Raw genomic sequence first — 6,040 nt, forward strand, 5'->3', positions numbered from 1 at the left:
CTTTGTTGGGTGTTTGAATTGGGTGGAACCTTAATTAGCAAATAAGAAGCTTTGGCCTTCCCTTCCAAGCTCTGAGGCAGAATTAAGGGAAGCACAAGGATGTGCCAAACGACAGGGCAGCACTGGCTCCCTGGCTTTTGTTTTACTCCGCTGCCCTGCTGCGTTGAGATGCATTTCCCACTGTAATCAGCTGCTGGCAAAGCACTCCCGAGCCTGTTCCATGCTTGATGCTCTGGGGTTGCTCTCTGTGTACACAACAGCCAGAGTGCTGCAGTGCTGGGCCCCCGTGTGCAGCAGCTGGGGGGCTCAGAGGAAAAGCAGCCCTGCCTTTGAAAGGGGAGCTGCCCCGTGGAGCCACGAGAGCTCCTCTGTCCACAGTGCAATCCGGGCTTTGCTGGAACACACTCAGCATTAGTCACTCCTTGCAAAGCCACTCCTTTCATTTGATCCTCTGTTATTAATTATTTGCACTTCCTCTTGTCACAACACATTTTCATTTTGCTGCCCGGGATGGAACTTGCAGAGAAATCCTTTCCTTCCATTCCAGCGACACAGCGGTTTCTGTCTCCGGGAGAGCACGGGATTGCTTTTATCAAACATATTTCTTTTCCCATTGTTTCCTGATGACAGATACTACTACTCTTGATCTACACACAGACAACACTTTGCAATGGGAGATCCGTGTTCCCGTCAATTGTTGTTACGTTGATAAATCACAGCGTGTCTCACTCGGTGACTGACACACGTCTGGCTTGCAGTCTGCCTCTTTTTTGTCACAGTTTTGCAGTGCTAACAAACAGCCTTGCCAAAGCCTGGCTGTTCCCTTCCCTGGGTGTGCAGCCCAGCAGGATGATTAATTCTGTCACACGTTCCCCGGCTGTGGCACAATCAAACAGGTTGACAGGAAGGCGGGAAGGACGTGGGGTTGGTGGGAACATCTAATGTGTTACACTCACCTCGTGACGGTCGTGAGCTGTGGCCCCTCGTTAGTTCTGGGTTGGAGGAACATCAGCAAAGCCTGTGAAGGAAAAAAAAAAAAGGGATTTTTTTTCCTGTTCTTCGTGGGCCTTGAGTGTGATCGTGCCACCCTTCCACACACAGGGAAGCTCAAGAGAACAGCGGGAGTGGAGGGAGCCTTATGGTGTTTTTTCTGTGTCTTTCAAAGGCAACTGCAGGAAAAGTGGGGGATCACTTACCCACAGACCCTAAAATAGCTCTGGGTGTGACGTGCCCCCCTTCCCTGGGCTGTGTGGATACCACTATTGATAAGAGGAGCTGAAGTCATGGATTGAGCAGTAATGTGAGCAGCACTTCTGGGTGGCTTCAAACCTGGCACGGGCTCCCTGAGCAGAAACAACCAGGGGGAAGTGGCTCAGCAAAAATAGTAATTAATTCTGTTATATAGGGGGGGGGCAGAACTAAACAGAGGGAGCCCACAGCTCAAGTGAGGCCTGTGGGATGCTCCCACTTCCCTCGCTGTCCTTTCCTGGGCACTGCTGTGCCCCTTCCTGTATCTGCCACACCCTGAGCTGCAGGTCTGTGTGGCACTGTGGGTGTGCAGAGCAGGGCTGTCACTCCTGCCTGTCACCCCCACCTGTGCTGTCACTGCAGCTCAGCCCTTGGGACGCAGGGATGGGCTGTTCCCTCCTGCCTCCCCGCCCTGCCCGGAGCTCAGCAGGAAAAACCAGGGGCTGAGGTGCCAGGCAGGAGCAGGGCAGGGTGCCAGGCAAAGGCCTGGCTGTCGGGGCACAGGCAGCTGTGCCAGGGTGGGTGGGGAGGGGCAGCTGCTCAGGTCAGGGGAGTGCAGGGAGCTGGGGATCTCTGGGGCAGGGGGGGAAAGAGAAGTGTCCTCGTGCTGAAAACGTGGGGAAAAAATCCCAACCTTCTCCCTCCCTGGCTACACCCCCCTGCAGCCCTGCCTGCCTGGCAGCACAGCCCCTCAGCGAGGGGGGTGATTGCTGTGCCTGCAGAAATGCAGTTGGAGTGTTTGTGGCCAAAAAAATAAACACAATTTTTGATAAAAAGAGGGTGGGGGCTTCCTGAGAAAGAAGAAGATAAAACTGCATTTTCTTATCCGCTGCTATTAAAACTGGATTCTAGCATTATTACCTTTCTCTTTTTAATTTTTCTCTCTTTTTATGTTTTTATTAAAATTCAATGTCACTAAATTAAAAAAAAAATTAAATTACATTTTTAATTTTCCCCCGCAGTGTTTCACCACAAAGTCCACGTTGGCAATAGTGTGGGAGTACAGCTTATATGACAACAATGTCCTGGTAAGAATCTGTTCCCTTTTTTATTCCCCTCTAGTTTATATAAATCTGTAACAAACGTCACCCTCTGCTACTGCTCTAAACCACTTGTTTCATGGAAAATGTGGTAGCAGCTTCAATTTGCAAGTGTAGTTTTGTTGCTCTTTGAGGAAGCCTTTTGTGTTTCCCCACTGCCTCTGAAAAACCAGAATCAGGTTGGCAGACAATGATTTGGGGTATTTTTCTCCTCCATCAGTTCACTGTAATTAGAAAGATGTGAAACCCTCTAGCTCTGAGCACTGCAGTACTGAATGCTCTGATTGCACCTTGATATCTCTGCCACCTTCTGCTCTTCCCAAATATTTGGGATGTGCTCTGCTGCACTTCTGTCAGGGCTGCCTGTGAAGCAGGAAGGGGTAGAAGTTGTCCCATGTTTGTCCAGTTCCAAGCACAATCCTTATAAAATTAATGATGTGCCAGGGTGGGGAGGCAGACACTGGGGAGAGGGAGGCACAGATTCAGAGCCCAGTGACAGAGCAGGGCCTCAAAGTTGCATTTTTGGCTTCTGTTTTCTGTAGATTGGAATCAGGAAACCCTCGACCCCACACTGCTCTTCTCAGAGGGGTTTCTGAGTCCCTGCAGCAGTTCCACAATTTCTTGGCTCACCTCTTTTGAGCTCAGGCCTCTTTGCAGTGACCCCAAACACCTTCTCCTGGGCAACTGCCCTCTCCAGCCTCAGCTGGCCTTTTCCCTGTTCCTGGTGGCCCTGTGGACTGCAGCCCCCTCCTATGCCAAGGAGGCTCCTGCAGCTCCTGGGCTGCAGGAAATATCTGCTTTGCCACAGGCACCTGACAGTGATGCAAAGACACTTCAAGATATTTGCTAAGTGCTCAGGAATTAATTTGTGATTAGTGAATAATTAACTAAATCCCAGCAATGCAAAGGACGGGTGGGCAGCGTGATTTGCATGTTCAGCACTTCTCTGTCACCAGAGGAGCTCAGTTCATCTAATACAAGTCTAAACTCGGTGTATCTCAATTTGATTTACCTTTGACACGGCATTTAAATAGTAGCAACATCTACAACCTTGTGCTCCCCAATAAGGCTTCATTAAAAAGTTAGTGCCAGATCCAATCCATGGTTAGCACAGGCAGCCTTATCTCAGGGTTCCTGCTCCAGTGCCTTTGAGAACATGCTTAATTTAATCTGAACAAAGGCACTGCCACCGGGAGCCTCCAGCCCGACTTTCCACTCCAGAATATCTTTGTTATTAAATTTGGTGCGTACAATGGGTCCGGTAAATTATTTTAAAGTACTCTTCAAACAGAATTCTGCTGGTTGTTAGACATGGTTTGTATCTCTGGGATGTCAGAGGTGTCCCTTTGGTTGGGCTCTTTTAGAATGTGGTACAATAATGCAGGGTGAGTCTTGGAAACTGGGAAAAGCAGCAAGTTTGAAGGAAACACATATTTTTTTAAGCATTCTGGAGTTTTTTTATTTTTTAATATGAAATGCTAACCATTATTATGAACCATCAATCCCTTTTCCTTCCTCTAGAGGAAGGAACTCCTCACTAGAGGTTTCTGCTTCCTCATTTGTACCAAGTCAGCTGCTTGGGACTTTAGGCTGGTGGCAGGATCTGATTTGTAATTATAATTTTAACCATTCGTTTTTTTCCTGATTTAGCAAGGGAACCAGTTGTCACTAAACCCTCAATACTGCCTAGTAATCTCTGCTGCCTGAGAGTAAGGTTTGTTCATGCTACAAATAGGGGTCCTGTCATGACCTAACAGAAAAAAATGGAATAACTTGGCAAAGTGCTGGTGAGGCCTCAGCTGAAAATGGAATAAAATTCTGGTTATCCATACTCGAAAAAGGGAGCTGAAACTGGCCCAAAGGGAGTTTGTGAAGAAATTGGGGGAGTGATGCACTTTAGAGAAGAGCAACTAGAAAAGGTTTTTTTAGAGAAGATCAACTAGAAATTTGTCAAGGGTTTCTGGGAGCTGAAAAGGGATGGACGGGTTTCTGTTCATGCACAGAAAGGGCTGTTGGTTGCTCACCCTGTTGCACCAGGAGATGCAGCACAGTTAAACTGTGGGGGCTGCAGAAGCATCAGGTCAGGGTTGTCCTGGCAGGGTCCCTCACTGCTGTCTGGATGGAACAGGCCTGGCAGAGTTCCAGGTCCAGTGGCTCTCTGTTGTTATCCCTGTAACTCAGAGGAGAAACCACACCATGAAAAGATCATTCCTAGATGGGAGGTCACACAGGAATGTGACAGCAGAGTCAGGAGTTAAACCACAGCTCCTCAGCTGCAATACTTCCAGAGGGTGATCCATCACAAATGGAGCAGGGACAAGGAATGCCATCGTTGGGGTTTGGAATACTTCACCTGATCACAAGATAAAACAGACTTCTCCAGCTGTTTCTGGTACTGCCAGCTTATGCTTCTGACTGACATGTTGCCATGTTTGTTGAATTCATTCTCTCAAATATTTTAAAGACTTTATCTAAATTGAAAGCTACTTGTTGGAGGACAATATCAAGAAGAGATGTGTAAAGGTCTTTATTGAGATATGTAAAGGTAACATGGAAATAAGAGGACATACATCAAGGGAGCTTAAATCCTCTCATTCCTACCTTTACATTTACCTTTTTTCTTACCTTCACTCTTTAAATGATAAATGCATAATGGCTGGTGGGTGAAATATGTTTCCACTAGTTTCATTTATATTTTTAAAAATCACTTAAGCCTTCCCCCCTCATCCTCATAGTCTATATATTCCAGAGAGGCAAAAGTAGCAGATTTTTTTCTCGAATAATTGTGTGTCACAAATCTAAGATAATAAACAGTTCAGGGAAAAAAAAAATATATAAGGAGGCTTTATATGAAGCTTATTTCATTTGTTGTGTCTTTGCACTTGGGTCACATGAGGAGAAATTTGGCCTTCGAGCTCCCTGTCTCTGCAAGCAGCATTCTTGGCTTTGCATATCAGATATGAAATTTGTCTGGAATGTTTGCTATAAAAATACCTACGCATGGACTTACATCAGCGAGAAAGTAACTTCGGCGTGACCTTTCTGCAGCTCTGATGTGGCAAGATCATTCCCTGTGGAAACAGTAACTTGGGGAATGACTGGCCACTGGTGTTTTCACAGGCTTTGTTTCAGTGCAGGAACAATCCTTGGAACAAGCCGCCCTTGGAAATCAATGTTTTTCTTTCAAGCTCCTTATTTTCTGCTCAGGAGCGACCCAGGGTAGGTTACCAGGCTTAATGTTGTAACAAAGCCATTTGGGAAATCCTCCCATTCTGTGTCAGTGCTGGGCTGAATACTAAAAGCAAACACGCTGGAGAACAGCAAAGGGCAGAGGGGGTTTTGATCCTTTTACCATTCAGCCCGAGTTTCTGTTTCAGACAGCGGCAAAGACATTTTAATGGAATGGGAAACTCCTACTGTCACCCTGTGGTCGCAGCCCTGCTCCTTAGAGGACTTTTTGAGAAGAACCACCAACCCCTGTGAGGATGGGCTGAAGGGCTGAGGGTCCAGTTCCCTGTGAGGTTTGATGGGCTGAAGGGCTGTGGGGTTTGAGGAGGATGAAGGGCTGATCTCCCCGCGAGGTCTGAGGGGGATGAAGGGCTGATCCCCCTGTGAAGTTTGAAGGGCTGAGGGCCCAGTTCCTTGTGAGGTTCAAGGGGCTGGTCCCCGTGTGAGGTTTGAGCTGTCTGAGGGTCCCGGTAAGGTTTGGAGGGAGCTCACCCTCCCACAGCGTACTGAGACCATTCCTCCCG

The sequence above is a fragment of the Corapipo altera genome, unplaced genomic scaffold, assembly GCF_003945725.1.
Source record: "Corapipo altera isolate COAL_440 unplaced genomic scaffold, ASM394572v1 271, whole genome shotgun sequence".
Lineage (NCBI taxonomy): Eukaryota > Metazoa > Chordata > Aves > Passeriformes > Pipridae > Corapipo > Corapipo altera.